The 18,267-nt window shown below is 36.9% G+C and overlaps 1 protein-coding gene and 1 pseudogene across 3 annotated transcripts in view; both read left to right on the top strand.

Annotated features, from left to right (window-relative positions):
- Positions 1 to 18,267, top strand: part of CNTN4 (contactin 4) — a 598,977-nt gene that overhangs the window by 73,338 nt on the left and 507,372 nt on the right. The window lies entirely within an intron of this gene.
- Positions 14,703 to 15,260, top strand: LOC138158421 (large ribosomal subunit protein eL13 pseudogene; annotated as a pseudogene).

Below are 18,267 nucleotides of genomic sequence, written 5' to 3'. Positions count from 1 at the left end.
AGACCTACAAGATCACAAAATATAATGTGTATTCAACCATAGCATTCAGGTATGCTTTTCATTTTCTACACTAATGGAAGGGTGTAGGAGTGTGGACAATCTGAAATAATTTGCTAAGCCACGCATAGAACCATTCCACTGTCAAAAAAACAGAAGCTATTTTAAATAATTTTAATAAATAGTGAATTTTCCCCCTCTTGGATAGGAAGGAAAGCCCAATATCAGTTTTAGATTCACTTTTAGTGTTTTAGTTTTAGAGTTTTAGCAATTCACTCAGTGGTAATAGCTGATTGTGAGTTTAAGTACACATAGACATGCTAATATCTGCACATATGAAGATCTCTAGGGCCCTGGAGTAGGCCTACTAACTCATCCCCTAACTCAGCATCTTATTCCTAGACTGTACCTTAGGCCTGAAATGTACATTGTCCTTCTTCAACCTCTTCAAGCTAAAGACTTTCAAGGCTAATGTTAGGTACCATCTCCTACATGAAGCCTTTTTTAGTATCATTGTCCATACCCATAAATCATTAGTGCGCTCTCTCTCTCTCTCTCTCTCTCTCTCTCTCTCTCTCTCTCTCTCTCTCTCTCTCTCTCTCTCTCTCTCTCAAGTTACCTTGTATTTATTTACATGTATATGGAAACAGTGTGATAAAGTGAATGCTTAGTGTTCTAGACTTAAAGTTCCAAAAACCTGACTTTACATCATGCCCCTGATGCTTACAAGCTTTGTGACCCTGGTCAAGTCACTTAACCTCGATGTGCCTCAGACAATAGCCTTCCTGTTATCTACTGAATCTATGCTAATAGAAGGGGTTCCCCAGGCTGACACACTGATAAAATCATCAATCCATCATGTATTTAATGTGCTTATCTGCACGCATACTATATTCCTCTCTACCACTACAACAAATAAATTACCAGTTCCTTGAGAGCAGGGACTGTTTAACATTTTTTTTTCTTTTCTCTGTAGCTCTAGTGCCTAGCACGGTGTTTTATACATAGTAGTTCAATAAATATTTATTAGATGGAACAATGTATTTCTCAGTTGGTCTCCACTTTAATATGGCTACATTTTCTCCTTCCTCAGAGTTTTCGATCTTTCAAGATTGCCTGTCTTATGAAAAACTGCACCCTTCCCAAATGCAGGCATTTCATTTCTTTGTTCAGCAAAATCTCTGCCATTGTTAACAGCTGCATCTGGCAGGAGGCAATAGAGAAGAGGTCTAGTATAATTCAAGGAAGATAGACTGTGGAATTGACAGATGATCCCAGAGAGATGAATGACGAGGAGCTCTGTGTTGAATAGTCAATCATACAGGTATAGCTTGAACTTGCAACAGGAATGATATCTTGTCAGAGGCCAGTACCTATGATCAGAGAGAATGGGTAGTCTTCCAGCAAACTTGTAGAGAAGAGAAGAGTTTCTTTAAACTTTTTACATTCTCTACATCCCAAGCATGTATCCCTAATTCGTGAGTTTCATGTAGTATCTAATGGGACCTCCGGTAAGTATGTGGACATAGATAATGCCACTCTGGGAGACAGTAGGGCTAATGAATCACAAAATTACAACAAAGCTCAGGCCCAGACTCCAAATGTCTTTTTTCACTGAAGCATTCCGAGCCCCGACTGGGATGGTGAGTGCTCAGTGAAATAGGCATTATATAATATTCTGATTGCGAAGCAGGAATCCTCGATGCAGCTGGATAAACTGTTTCTATTCTGAGGATTCTTCTTCTTTACTGTAAATTTTTTCTCTGCTTCTGCCTCCCTCCTCTTGCCAACATTTGAGAGGAAGAACTAAGTAATAAGTGATTCGGGCCAAATATTAAACATAGTACTTACTATCTGTCCTCTTGCAAGTAACAAATATTCAAGTAATATTAGGAGAGTCTTTTCATTAGTAGCTTTCATATACACAGTTATCCAAATGTCCAATAGTAGTAACCTCCTCTTCCTTTTTTTTAAATTTTGCTTCATTGTATTGTTTCTCTTTCTAAGAAACTGCCTTGCTGAAGCATTTCCAATCATGTTGGAAAGTCTCCTTTTGCTAGATAACTGATTTCCCATTTCCCACATGCCCTGTCACAACCATGGCAATGAAATGAAGTCTAGAATGCGAGAAAGATTTAGAAAGGAGAGAGTTAATAACTAGATTAAAAGGCAGAGAGTCAAGGGCTGAAAATTCAGGAAACATACAAGTAGTATGGGGCATTGTGGATGCCTTGGAAATAACCGAACCATGGAAGAAAGGGAGGGGGGGAAATCCTTGCTGAAAATAGCATAACCATTTAAAAATATTACAAGGTGGTAAAACTTTAACAGACAGCAATGCTCTTGAGAATTTATCTACAGACAGAAACCAGAAGGGATTTTAACATTTTCAATTTGCCCTCTCTCTACAACCTCATGCAGACATACATGGCATACTGATGAACTTTAGCTTATTATGATCATTATAGTTAGGACTTTTCATGGAGAGAAAATATTAACAGCTTCATTAGTTATACTCATCCAGGCCAATGGCCACCTATAATTTTCCCAACTTAATTTAGCAAGTATTACATCTGGAAAAACCTGGAACTTTCTACTGTAACAAGCCAGCTAAGTTAGAGACTAGAATAATAGAACTATCAAGCCAAATGGAATCATGAGTTCTCCAATTTGGTTTGTGAGGTGTACTGGGATGCAAACTTGTGCCAAAAGGCTATGGTCTTGAAGCTGCTGGTGTACAGTGTTAACAGTGTCCCTGCATTCTGGAAGATGGCATCTTTTCTGGGTGTGTCATCTTTATCTCAGTCCCTGCACTCTACTAAGATTACTATTACTCTTCTTCTGGGCTCTTTGATTTTCCTTGATTCAGTCATCGTTCAGGCAAGAGAGGAATGCTGTCTATTTTTCATGTCCCAGACATGGGATCACAGGGTCAAAGACAAAGCTGGAATGTGTCTTGGCAATTAGCTAGCCCAACCTCCTAATTTCAAAGAAAAAGGAAACTAAGGGATGGGAGGTTATATGACTTCCCTAGTGTTACATAGATAATAAGTGTCAGAGGTGGGATTTGAACCTAGGTCTTCCACCTCCAGGGTCAGTGTCCTTTCCATTGAGTTATCACTGTATTATATACAGAAATTGGCCTGATTGTCCCAAGCCCTATACTTCAGAGGGTTCTCCACTGTTATGGTAGTTAGGCAGGTATAGTAATACTAGTACTTTAAGTCACTGCCTGAAAAGAAAATAGTAAGCAAATAAATATTACTGTCATTATCTAATTTCATACATACTTTGGCAGGAGCCTAAATAAGGACAAATAGCTTGTTAATTATCACAATCTTATGATGAGATCCAAAGCTAGATCTCCTGATATGAGTTCCATACCACATATGGGCAAAGTTCCCCTGATCAATTTGATGAACTTACCTCTTTTCCTCTAGAGTACAGAAATGACCACTGGCATTTTATTAATTGTGTCCTCTGCTGACTAGTAAAAATAAATACGCTAGTGAGAGCTCATGGTCTAGTTTTGAGTGGGTATGGATCAATAACTGATGTCAAACTTAGATAATCTTGTCAGGGGGAACTATATGTAAGCTAGGGTTGGAGATGAAGGCTTCCAGGCCTTCACAGAAATAGATAGTGACTCCAGAAGAAACTGAGTGGGAAAAGACAGTGAGGCCAACAGTTAATGCTAAAAAAAAAAAAGATGTGAGATGTTCAAATCCACCCACAGTTATCATGTCAACCCCATTGCCATCATTATTAAGGCATCAGAAGCAAGAGTGGAGCTGACTATCTGATGACATTTTTTTGTCTCAAGTGATGTCTGTCCCTTTTGTGACTTTTTCCCCTTCTTTTCTTCTTGAAGCCTGCCCTATTTAAATCAGATTTCACCCACATAAAATGTTGTGGGGAAAGGGAGAGAATGGCAAAATGTGGGTAACCCTTAGACCTATACTTTCCTAGGGATACTCCTGCTTAGATTATTCCTGAATGGCAGGGGCAAAGAAAAGCATTTTATGCTGAGTTAAGAGTTAAGGGCGTGGGTTGGGCAATTTGTTTATAATTTTATTATTTTACTGCTACACAACTTCCTTTGGCAAAAAAAAAAAGGCTGCATGCTTGATATAATCTAGCATACTGATGCTCTAATGACCCTTCTTCAAATGTTCTTCTTCAGTGCCAAAGCCCCCAGTGTAAACTCCTTTCCTAAGTCACTCATTACTTTGTATAATGGTTCTCTTTCTTTAGATTCCACTCCATTGTGTTCGAATCTGATATATGCATGTGTATGTATACATATGTAACAATATGTATTCATAGTATGTATGTATACATATATGCATAATGTGCATATAAACACATGAATTGTATAAACGCCTTTTGTTATTTTACACCATATTTTCCTGGGACTATTCTTTTCTCCCCCACCACCAAAAGCCACCCCACAAAACAAAGAATATTTTTAAAAGACAAAAAAAGGAAAAAGAGGGAAAAAGCATCATAACATCAATGCATTAAAATAAATCTGAAGATATGTGCAATGTACACCATTTGCAGACCTCCCACCTCTGCAACGGGTTGGGGTAGGAATGTCTTTTTATCTCTCTTCTTTTAAGCCATACTTGCCTTTTATAATTTTTCAACATTGATTTTTTTATTGTTTGTGCTTCTTTGCACATGCTATTTTTCTTTCCATTTGCATTGTTGCAATCATTGTGCATATTGCTTTCTTGGTTTTGCTCACTTCATTCTGCATCAGTTAGTTCCTGAAGGTCTTACTGTGTAGTCGCCTAGGAGTAGAGGAATAAGGCCCGAAAATGAGTGGTTGAAATGCAAATAGAAAGAAAAGATGTGATTGATACTACAGAGCTCGAATCAATGGATTTTGGAATGTGAATGGCATGAGGGGAGGGATTGTATAGAGATAGGAAGAAAAGTCAAAGATTAGTCTAAATTTTTAAATGTGCGTGACTGATAAAGTGAGTATACCATCAACTGTCAAGAGAGATTAGTTGGAGGTAGAGATTAGTTTGGTTTTGTATTTAGAAATGGAATAGTGGTGGGGTGAGATTGGATACATCCATTTTTGAACCTGTTGAGATTCTTGATCAGTGCCTGGGAAGCTCAAGTCATGGAGAAGTCATAGAATCAGCAACTTGTCATCACCATGGTGCTGACTCAAGCCTTGAGTAACACCACTTCCCTCAGTCTATTCTCCCCAAATTCCTCTCACAGAGGGCAGAAACTGGACTCTCAGCTCATTCTACTTTGCCTTGGTTACACTGCCCAGTTTTGTCTCCACTTAACAAGATGCGAGGGTGCTGAGTATCCCCTGGTGTCTTTCCCCTCCTGCCTCTTTTGTTTATTGTATCCCTCATTAGATTGCAAGCTCCTTGAGGGCAGGGATTGTCTTCCTATTGATTAATTGTATCCCCATAATTTAGCACAGTGTCTGGTATATAGTAGGTGCTTAATAAATATTTATTGGATTGGATCAAATGAGATAATGAAAAGAAAAGATTTATAAGAGTTACAATGGAGATGTTACAACCGGAAAAATTTATCTCTAGCCAAGTTACCTGAATATAGTAAATATAAAAAGAAAAAAAAATTGAGATGAAAAAGACATCATCTCAAATACACAAAAAGGGCATAAATGCAAATATGCACATAGAGTTTCATCTACCTTGTTTTTTTTTAAATCAATATAAACTCTCTGATTCCAACTCTATTACCTCCATTTAAATGATATGTATACCAGAAGCAAATTAACATGCCAGAAAGAAGCTTGTACTGTTGGTGAAGAAACTCATGTCAAAACAAAGATGTTTGAATGAATCTGAGCTAAAGAGGCAATGAACAGAGTAACAACTTTGAAGGAGCATGAACAGTTGGGCTGAGAGTCTGTGGAATCGCAGTTACTCAAAAGACACATTTATAAAAGACTGAAAGCTTTGAATTTACTCTTACCTGAACTGTTGGAATTGCTTTCAGATCAAGACTGGGAAATTCACACAGCTCAAAAGGTGGTAATCTACTGTCAGCTTAGAGCATGGCTGATGAGAGGTACCTGAACAGGGGAAGACAGAGGGAAACATTTTGAGGAATTTGCTCAAATATTTTATTAATTTACATTCATACATTAACATGTGTATATGCACATGAAAGGATTAATCTTATGCATGTGTATGTATATAAATATATGCACACAAATATATTTATTTGGATATAAAATATGTGTTTGTGTATATAAAGAGCTGAATAAATCCTAAAGCTTTTGGAAAAAAAATTATTTGTAATGGTTTCTTCTTATTTTTACTATTTGTATAATGTTGATAAATGTTATCTGACAGAGTATACTCATACATATATGCATATAATGCTTTTAATGTGCATGCATATATATGTCTGTGTGTGTATATAATAATATATATATAAATGTGTATTCATTCACACTTGCCCATATATAGGGGATATTTTGTTTGCTGGTATTGGTGTCATCTGGCTAAAAGGAGGAAATATCTACCAAATTAACAGCCACATGAAGTACCTGTTTCATCATCATCATAAATATCATTATCACCAACAAAATCATCACCAAAAACATCGCCATCATCAACAACAATATCATCATCAACATCCCTACCACCATCATGATGATGATCATCATTTTCATCACAACCATAACTGACATTTACATAGCACTTTAGGTTTTGCAATGAGCTTTCCCTAAAGTGGGTCATTTCATGCATATAAGGTATGATAATAAAGGTATTTTTATCCTCATTTTATGAGGATCACTGAGTCTTAGTGAGATCAAGTGCCTTGTTCACATTCACAATTGTTGTTGTTCATTTGTTTCAATCACACCTGATTCTTTGTGATCCCATTTGGGGTTTTCTTGGCAAAGAAGTGCTTTGCTATTTCCTTCTCCAGTTTATTTTACAAATGAAGAACTGTGACAGACAAAGTTGAGTTTCTCTCCCAGGGTCACACAGCTAGTAACTGTCTGAGGTCAGATTTGAACTCGGGAAGATGAATTTTTTTAAATCTAGGCCCCGTGTTCTATCCACTATGCAACCTAGACATCCTGAGTGTCAGCAGGAGACTTCAGACTTTTGTTCTCTTGATTCCAAATCCCAAGTTCTCTATACTGTGCCATGATACTTTACTCCCTACTGTCCACAGATACATGCAAAAATCAGATTCCATAAAGACTGTGCAGCATAATTTTTAGTTTACTAACTTGGGTTACTACTTTTCTGTCAAGTTCTTTCTCAAATTGTTCTTTTCAAATGAATACATCCTGACAAACTGAAGGGGAATTTCCAAATATAACACCTTAAAAGTAGCCCTGTATAGTGGAAAAGACACTGAGCTTGGAGTCTAGAGTGACTTGATTTGGATTCTGTCTCTGATTCTGACTAGCTGTGTGATTACAGCTTAACATCTAGGCCTTAGTTTTTTCCTCTGTAGAAATGGGGGTAATAACACCCTTATGAGCTACCCACCTGAAAAGGTTGTCAAGAGGCTTTCATATAGGAATGTATTTTGCACACTTTGTAATGTGCTGTTTAAATGTATAAATGCCCATTTGTATTTTTTCCTTGTGATTTGCTACCATCCATATGCAATAACGAATGAAGCTCTAACCCAAAGATTTCCTACTATAACCCTCATAGGGATAATATCCTTCCCTCCTATATTTTCTTCATTCTTTCTAAGTTTCTACAAACAGGGCACACTTGGAGTAGAATGAGAAGGGAGAAGAAGAGAATGAAATCGGACTTCCTATGATAGTCTTTGACGTTTGTGCTTTCTATTATGGATGAAATCAAGTGTGAACCTAGAAATGTTCTGATTCCAAAATTTCCCTTTCACATCCTTGACTTGGATTTCTAGTAGTTTCCATCAGGAGGACAGTGTGATAGAAGGCAAAGACCACCAGCTCTGGAATCAGAGGTCCTGTTTTCAAATCCTATCTCTGTTTGTTACCTATGTGAGTTTCCTCATTTATAATATGAATGATTTTGATTAATTGAACTCTGAGGTCCTTTCCAGTTCCAGATACATTATTGTATGAGACTCATATTATGATGAAGAAATAGATCTCTCATAGGTATAGATATGGATAAATGAAGATGATATATGTTATGTCCTAGTTGCTGAAGTGGGTCTCTCTCCTCCAGGAATGAGCAAAGTCTTGCTGGAGAACTCAGAAATGCACCACTGAGGATAAAGCAGGGCACTGGAACACCTTTGATTTGTTCTAAGTTTCTTTATGACCTGGACCTAGGCCTCAGTGTGGCATAATCAGAAAATCAGAGATCCACACAGAAAGTTAAAGAAAAATGCTGAAATTCTACATATTTCCATCTCTTGCATTTTCTTCTCCCCCCCCCACTTTTTTTTTATCTTCCCTATTCTTCCTGTTCCCATTTCTTCTTCTTTCTTTTCCACAATTTAAGTTATGATATATTACCAAGGCTTAGAAATAGCAATTAATTCCAAACATTTCCTTTAATATAGATTTTTGTTCCTTTAAAGCAGTGTCTCCATTAACCCCACAAACCAAGGATTTGCTCTATATTTAGACTTCTTGTAATTATATTTCTTATTCCTATTTGCACTGCCTACCAATAATACAGAATGTCTGCTATTCCATGAAAGAAATGTGTGAAATTTCCAGAGTTGGTCAATAGATGAAAATATCTTTTTCATGTGGGATATCAACAGGACCTAAAAATTGAAACAAAATTAAAATTAATTCATATTTTTTTGTTAAAATCAGAGAATAGAAAGGTAAAAATTATCTTGGTCAATTACCCTTCCTTTTTTTCCCCCAAGTTAGTGTGGGATTCTGTGTAAAATTCTGTGAAGTGCTGAACATATGATTAAGACTGGAAAACATACATAGCATTTATACATAAGCTGCAAAAAATTTTAAAGCTTATAACAAAACCAAAATGAATTCCTTCCTGCTCAGAGTACTTGCCTCATCATTTCCCAAACTGCTACTCTCCTGAACTTCGTCTCCAGTAACTCACCATTCAGCAAAATGAAATCAACTCTTTAAATCACACCTCCTCAGATCATTTTCTACCTTGCAATTAGACTTTATCCTGCTCCTTTGGAGTAAATTATCACCATGAGGATCCCTTTCTCTCTCTACCTTTCTAGCTTTTTGTGTGTGTCATTTTCGCCATTAGTGAGCTCCTTCAGGGTATGGAATATCCTTTGTCTTTCTTTGTATCTCCAGTATTGGATGCCATGCCTAGCACATAGTAGACATTTAATGCATGTTTAACAATTCTGACTAACTTTTCTCACCAATATCCTTGCTGACTTGAATGTCAGATTCTTACCCAAACTATAACCATTTGCCAGGACAGAAGGGACTACAAAATTATGTCTGGAGGTCTTTAAAATATTCAGCATTATAACTGAGCACCTAGTAGTTATGGAATCATTCCCATGGCCTTTGTCATGTGAAGATACGTTTTTATTTGTGTGTTTTTGTGCGTGTTGCCACTCATAGAGTAGCAATCCATGGGGCTCATCTTTCCACCCATATATCTTAGACAATACTGCAAATGAACTGTGAACTGACCCCAGAATTGAACAGGAGAATAAGTTGGATTGCCTTTAAGAAATTATATAGTACTTCTAATAACTCCAAGTTTGTCTCTGAAACCAAGACCCAAATCTTCAATACTAAAGTGATGCAGTAGAAAGGATATAGAACTTGCAGTCATAGGACCTGAGTTTGAATCTCAACTTGACTAATTTCTACCTGTGTGATTCTGGGACTCGATGTCTTCATCTGCAAGATTTGGAGATTGTAATTGATGGCTTCTAAGTTCCCTTCCACGTCTAGATCTATAATCATATGATCCTATTCTTCCAAGGATGATTTATGCCTGTGAATCATGGGATACTTTATTTTCTGAAATAAAATGAAATTAATGATCAACCAAGAGGTAATGAAAAAGCACATGGTAGATGCAAGCAGAGTGAAACTAAAACAAAAACAAAAAATTGCAATAAAGCTATAGATGTTTATTTAGATAGATATTTGATGCCATCAAAGAAATGTATAATTAAAGAGCAAAGATAGTCCAGGTATTAAGTGAATATTATAACTTAAGTTACAGAGAATAGAAAATAGAAAAGGGGCAAGGGAAATAAGGAGATGAAAAAAGAGTAGAGAAGGCAATGAAAGAGAAACAAGGAGTAACTGAAGATAGTCCATGTACTTTAATAGTATCCATACAATGTCAAAAGAACAGAATGAAGGCCTCCAGATCACTGGGCATACAGCATATTGTAATCTTGGGGTAGATATGGACAATATCACAAAAGGAAGGCAAATATGGGCTGTGATCTGCCCAGTGACCAACATGAATGAAATCAGAGACCCATTGAAGTATCTAGAAGGTGAACTGCAAATTGCCTTGGCATCTATTCTTTATTTTGATTATTTTTGAAGCACTTTTAGATTCACTGAGTTGTAAAGGTACAACATTTTAGCTATTACTAGGCATTCCCTGTCATTATTCTAATAAACCCCACATTTTCAGAAGTGCACACCTTTGGAGTAGAATTCATCCTTAGGCAGTCCCCAAGCAAATGATTCCATTCACCTACAAAGATAATGACTGCTTAGACAAGCAGAAAAAGTCTGAGTTCATTTTCAACTTATTTTTTCTGTTTAACTCAAGCTTACAATAAGGAGACTGGATTTAAAAAAAAATAACAACAAAAAATGTTTCAACCACTTAAACTTAACACTTCAATTCATTGGTTGGGTGAATCACAAAGAGCCCCACTGCCACCATATGCCACACAGCTCCTTTGTAAAATGTATGTTTCATTAAAATGGCAGATATAAGCACTTAAGATTTCTGTGATATAGCAGAGAAACAGGCCCTGTTAACTTCCTCAGGCAGTCAATAATGGGCACCATTTATATGTAGGCTGTCCATGGAGTACCAGGCAAATAAGAAAGGAAAACCCAAGGCCATGCACTCTCTGTTAGAAACTATTACTCTAGGCTATGGGAAGAGAAGGCTGTGTGTACGGACTCAGGAAAGAATAATTGGCTAATCTAGCTACTTTATGTTAAAGGAGACATAGGAGCATTTGTCTAATGCTAGTAGTTTCAAATCAACCATCCATATAGGATTAGACATTGGATACTTCCTCAAGCTTTTTCATTCACTTGTATAGTATGCCAAGTGAGTAAAAATAGGAGAAAAAATGCTTGGACTTTTTTTTTTTAACATTTTTTAATTTAAAATTTCTAAGGATTCCTTTTCTTTCTTTTTCTGTCTCTGCATTTCTCTTTGTGTCTCTCTCTCCCCACATATACACATGTATACACGTATGTATATGTATGTGAGTACTGAGCACTTGTGATTAAGATTTTTAAAAGCAAGATGAAGTCTTCCCTCAAGGAGTCCATTTTCTTGAAAGGGAAGGGAATACATATAAGTTAGTGGTGGCCTACAAGGGCTGTTCTGGTCAGGAAAGCCACATGGATTTTGAATGAAGGAATAGGAACATCAAATAGCAAGCCTTTTCCAGGAATAGGAATGGTAATTTCATTAATATTCTCATATACAGAGGCAAAAGTAGGTAGCATAGCAGATAACTAACCTTTTCTACAATGAATCTTAGGGTCTGGGATTATATATATATATAATTATATATAGCAGGCCCCTGACCCTAAGATTCACTGTATATGTATGTATATATCATGTGTGTATATATGTATATGTGACTAGCACATGCATGCATGTATTCACCCATATACAACTACACACATATATATACATATAACTATAGTTAGTAATATAGTATATAACTATATATACTCTATAGTGATATATTATATGTAATATAGAGATCGTATAATATAGTGTATATTCATATATGTATGTGCATGTTTTATAGTACATATACACACCCATGTCTATGTATATATGTGTACACACATGCACACACACAGATATATAGATATGTATATATAAATTTCCATAGGCAGGAACTGGATCTGTGATGTTAGTACAAGAAGTGTTCAGGGATGAAATTCTCCTGCCAGTGTGGCCCACCACTTTCTTTGTAACTTTTACTCTTAAGCATTTGGCTAGCCTACTAAGAGATGAAGTGGTTACCCGGGATCACATAGTCAGGCAGTGTCAGAAATGAGACTTGAACTCAGGGTTTTCTGGCTTCAAGGCCAGATCTAAATCCATTGTGTCATGCTGCCTTTCTTATTTTCCATGTTAATCCTAAATATCAGGAGAGTTCATTAGAGATAGAACACAGTTTAAAACCTGCCTTTTGCTTTTTCCAAAGCCAGATGGTCAATTTGTTTCATGGTCTTTCTCATTCCTGGATCAACAGCAAATGTTTTCAGTTTTCTAAAGTAGTTCCAAGATCTTTGTCATTAGAATTGCTTAAACTGCCATGAGATTTGTAATATATTTTGCAAAGAGTAGCCTCTGTATATGGTGAGCATGCATGGGGGAGAAGAGGAGACAGGTAAAAATATATAGATGGACAATCCACAATTGGCTGTGATGCTATAAGAATGGAGAACAAAGACAATACTCAAGTCATTTAAATTTCACTTTTACATTTTTCTGAGCATATTTCTCTCTTCTCTGTCCTACTATTTATTCTTTTCTTAAGTCACTATACCAATCAGTTTGAATTCTCTAAGTGTACATACCAGATGTGTTTATATGATGCCAAAATATTTGGATGAAGAGTAAGTCAGCTGGGTGTTTTGTCCACACGATATCAGATATATCTGGAAACATCTGGATGTTTGGCATTGCATAGATCAGAGCCCCAGGTGTCTAACTGAATTTTTCACTTTTCATCTGGATTATTGGGTCTTATCAGTATTTCAAGATTCGAGGTACCTCAGAGGCCTATGTCTTACAGTATAACTTCTGGTTAAGTAAATTAAGATTCTTGTAAATTTTTTTGTTTTGTATAAAGTAAACTTTCACATGAAATGAATTAGTTTGGGGGCATTATTTTCCTTGCTTAATTTATGGCTTTTCATGTAGCATGTTATCAGAGAACTACATTTCACTGAAGTAACAATGAAGAAAATTCCCCAGAAATCAGTTTTATTGACAATATATAAGACACTAAGTTGATTTAGTATGAATCCATATAGGTAATTCGTGTTGTAGAACTCTTTACAAGCAGCTAACCAAAGTGCAAACAGTTGCTCTAAATTCTCAGTAGATCTATCCTGAGCAGGATTGAGTTGGGAAAAGATTGACTTTATTTCTCAAAACCAAAACATGTGCATGTATCAAAATATGTATTAGTCTTACTCCTTCCCATTTCATTACTTCTTTTTTGCCTCCAATAATAAAGACATAAGAGAACTTTTTTCTTCTTAAATATGAAAGCAGAATTCTAGTATATTACTGCCCCCAAAGCACCTAACGTAGCCTTATTCTCATTACAGGAGTCCCTGGCAGATGCTTTGCCTTGCTCATTCCAAAAGTGTCCTATTATTCAGGACTCCACTATTTTGTAAAGCACACTTCCATTGTTGGATAGTTCCAGTTGTCTGGAAGTTCTTCCTTCTGTTGGACTGAAATCTGACAGCCTTTAACTTCCCAATATTATTCTTTTTTCCATATTACAGTCCTAGAAATACTTTCAGATAGCTATTTAGTTGCTCCTTAGGTCTCCTGTCCTCTATTTAGAGCAAGACTTTTTTTTTCAACTATTCCTTACATGCACTCCATCCATTCCAATCTACCACTTGTCTATGTTCCTATTAAAATGTGGAACCCAGAGTTGGATGCATGACCAGCAAAGAACATAGTGAGTCAATTGCCTTCTTTGTTTTTCTGTTAATTGCATGAGGTTTTTTTTAGCAATCATTTCTTATTGTTGGCTCATAACATGAGTTTGTTTCCTTACTATGTGTGATCAAGTCCTTCTGTTCACATTAAGTACTAAGATAATCTTTGCTAAAGGGGGCAGGCTCTATATTGTGAAAGATGGAGTGGTCACAGGCTACAAGTCTGAAACTATTCTGAGAAGGTTGGCACTTTGGAGGTTGCTATCATTTAATCATCAAAATCATTTATTAAATAGCAAGCAACTTAGAATGGCATTATAGTCAGTGCTTCATGAAGCAAAGAGGGCTATCCCTTCTAGCAATTTACAGTGAGAATATCTCTTATTATGAACATATAAGTGGCTTTCAGTTAAAAAGTGACACTTATATCAATGCCCATATCTCTATTCCTCTATCTCTATCTCAGTCTCTTGATATAATCTGTAAATGAAAGAGTGAATAAATATAAAAGCATTTATTAACAGTTTATTTTCTTCCCCAGTACCGTGTTGAGCATTTAGGATTCAAATTTCTAAAAAGCAATAAGATGCTTGCACATATTGAGCATGTAATATACAGTCAATAGATAGTCATATCCTATAGAGGCATCTCTTTCAATTACCTTTAGATATTGAATATATATTATTCTAAATTTTGAAGTAGCTCTCAAAGTCATAACTTGCACATAGCATTTGATATGCTAGTGCTTTTTTTGATAATATACAATATAGAAAATTTCACTCCTTATGTTTCTTTAAAAATTGACTCACAGTTTTCCTTTCTGATCGGCTGAGGTGACTGTGAGGAGCTCTAAGCAGCCATGGCGCCCAGCTGAAATGGCATGGTTCTGAAGCCCCATTTCCACAAAGACCGGCAGAGACAAGTTGCCACATGGTTTAACCAGCTAGTCAGGAAGATCATAAGGTGAAAGGCTTGTCAAACAAATGCCTGCCAAATTGCTCCTCGTCCTGCATCTGGTCCTATCTGGCCCATCGTGAGGTGCCCTACTGTCTGATACCACACCAAAGTTCGTGCTGGTAGAGTATTCAGCTTGGAAGAACTTTGGGTGGCTGGTATCCATAAAAAAGTGGTGTGGACCATTGGTGTCTCTGTGGACTCTCCTCACTGAAATAAGTCTACTGAGTCTCTTCAGGCAAATGTGCAGCGACTGAAAGAATGTCATTCCAAACTGATCCTCTTTCCAAGGAAAGGACAAGAGGAATTTCAAGGCACTTGCTAGTCTTCGAATGGCCCAGGCCAATGCCCATCTCTTTGGAATCTGGGTAAAAGGAGCCAAGGAGGCTGCAGAGCAAGATGAGGAGAAGAAAAAGTAAACAGCCTCTGAGAACTTTGAATAAAATAATTCAAAATAAAAAAATGACTCACATCTGAATGAATTTCCTTAAAAATTATTTGTTGTTGTGGTTGTTTTTGATCAAGCAAACAGACCTGCATTTTTATCATTATACAGGAGATTGAAGTGAGGAAACCACCTCTACTAATATAAGCTTAGCCCTGGCTCTGGAACTTGTGAAGGAATGAATGAAAAATCATTTAAGCTCCTACTGTGCTAAGGACTAGACATACAAACAGAAAGAGACATACAATCATTTCCCTCAAGGATCTCATGCTTAATTGGAGAAGACAACAAATATGTTGGAAAGGCCCGGAAGTCTTAAGGTCCAGTGGTGTATATGACAAGACCTGAACTCCAACCTTAGACTCCATAAATAGGTAAGATGATAGTAATGAAGGATCACAGGACTCAGAGGCAATGAAACTAGTAAGATCTGGAGGACATTAGGAGGTAATAGCAGGGAATTTAGCAAGACCTAGTGGTCCTTGACCTTTTGGGAAAGAATGTAGTTGGTGATTCCCATATCAGCCTTTTTAGGCTGTGAGCAGTCCAGCAGCTCAGATGAAGAGAGGAGGCAAAAGCAACCTCTGCCTTTGTATGACAAAATGCATTTGAGGACATCCACAAATCAATTGGTGCACCCCAAATTCTGGAGGCCTCCTCCCTTTCCCCTGACCTCAAGAGAATTCTCTTGGAGAAGTTGTATCAAACTCAAATAGAATTGGATTCTTGAAGGCCGCATATGGACTTAGAAAACCACAAATTAACATTATCTATGATGTATTGTATTTTTATTTTGTTAAAAATTTTCAATTATATTTTCATATGGTTAGGGTCTTTGCAACTCTCTTGTAGGTTATGGGCCCCAAATTTGGCCCTTGTGCACTAGAATACTTCAGTTGCCTACCCATCACTTTTGCCACATGACAGCACATCATCTGTTTTGCTTACATATTTTTCCAATGGCAACCAATACTCTAGTTCTTCTTCCTTATTTATTGTGTCTTATGACCTCATAATGCCCAACATGTATCTCTCCATTGTTCTGTGGGTGATACTAATTTTTAATTCTTCAGAGAAGACTGTCATCCGCCATTGTTAGGCTTAGAACTGCATAGTACATAATAAGTAGGTGCTTAATGAGTATTTTTGATAAAACGAATGAGCATATGTTCACACACTTGCATACATACAACAAATATAATTAAATTATTGAATAATTATTGAAATTAATGAAAAACCTTAAGCTTAAGTGAGGTGGGAAGGAATATATTTACATATATGTGTGTGCATGTATGTATATGTACATATTTACATCTTTACCTATACATAAATGCACACACTATATATATACATACACACAAACATACACATTATTATTTCTTTTTTTTATTAAATTTTATGTTTATTTTTAGTTTACATCATTCATTTCCACAAGATTTTGAGTTATAATTTTTCTGCCTGTCTTTCCCCTACCCACCACCCGTAAACAGTGGTCCCACTGTATACCCCCTCCCCCAGTCTGTTCTCTCCTATATCCTCCTCCTTTCCCCTCCGACTTTCCAGTAGGGCAAGATGGATCTCTATACCCCAGTGCCTATATATCATATTTCCCAGTTGCATGTAAAAAAAATTATATTTTTTAAACATTTTATTTTAAAACTTTGAATTTCAGATTCTTTCCCTTCTTCCCTCATCACCCACCCTTACTGGGAAGATAAGCAGTTCAATATAGGTTGTACATGTGTAGCTACACAAAACATTTTCCACAGTGGATATATTGTGAAAGACTGACTATATTTCCCTCTGTCCTATTCCCACACCCCATTTGTTCTGTTCTCTACTTTGACCCTGTCCCTTTTCAAAAGTGGGTGCTTCCAACTTCCCTCCCCCACAACGTGCCCTCCCCTCCATCATCCCTCTTCTCATCCCCTTCCCCCTACTCTCCTGTAGAGCAAGATACCCTATTTAGTGTGTATGTCATTTCCTCCCTAAGCCAAATTCAATGACAGTAAGGTTGACCCATTCCCTTTTGCCTTCCTGTTCTTTCCCTCCATTGTAACAGTTATTCTTTATCTCTTCTATATGAGATATTTTACCCCCTTCTGTCTCTCCCCATCTCCTCTCATTATATTCCTCTCTCACCTCTCAATTTCACCACTTAAGTATCATCACTTCCTATTCAATTAGTCTTGTGCCCTCTGTCTATGTATACCTGTACACATATTTACACATGCTCGCATCACATTATGATTTCTTGAAATACATTTCTAATTTTGAAACTGAATGCTGTTGGGTTATTATATCTCTACTGGTCAGGTTTCATATATTTGCAGTCTCTCCCTATGCTCCTTGCTCATGCACAAGGAGATGCTCATGTGCTTTCTCTCTCACCAGCAGATGAAATACAATTTGCATTAGAGCTCTTTCAAGGAAAATCCCTTTTAAAAAGGGAGTTAGTTAATTCATGTAAAATATTATTGCTACACACAGCTCCTCCTGAGGTCAAAGGAGTAGTGCAGTCCCTGTCCATGGTAGACTGTCTTTTTCTCAGACTGCTACTCCCCCTGAACCAAGATTTCAGGGGATGTTGTGAAAAAATATAGCAAGGTCAATGCTGAGTCATAACTTTTGACAAGGGCCATGATACGGGGTTCCAAAAGCAGAGCCCAAAATATGTGTTCTGAATGTGGAATTGGTTTTCAGAGATAAGTAAGACCACTGGATGAGGCTTTAAATGATATTGGTGTAGTATCTCTCTCCCAAGGCAGGAAAGAACCTTTAGACGAACTAATAAAAACTAGCTTGTAGTAAAACAAAAACAAAACAAAACAAAACAAATGCTGTGTCTATTCTTCGTGCCTTTGCATGGACTGTCCCCCTTGACTAAAAAGCACTCCCTTCTTAACTGATTCCTAGTTTCCTTTGAAGTATAACTCAAGTTGTGCTCAGAAAGGCAGTTTGGGGTGGTGGGTAGAGCAGTAGGCTTTGTAGAGTAGAGAATTTCTGATTTCAAATTCCCTCTAAA

Source organism: Petaurus breviceps, unplaced genomic scaffold (genome assembly GCF_028583685.1).
Source record: "Petaurus breviceps papuanus isolate PSGF00001 unplaced genomic scaffold, PetGlider_PUasm1.0 174, whole genome shotgun sequence".
NCBI lineage: Eukaryota > Metazoa > Chordata > Mammalia > Diprotodontia > Petauridae > Petaurus > Petaurus breviceps.
This window is presented reverse-complemented; position numbering and strand designations above follow the sequence as displayed.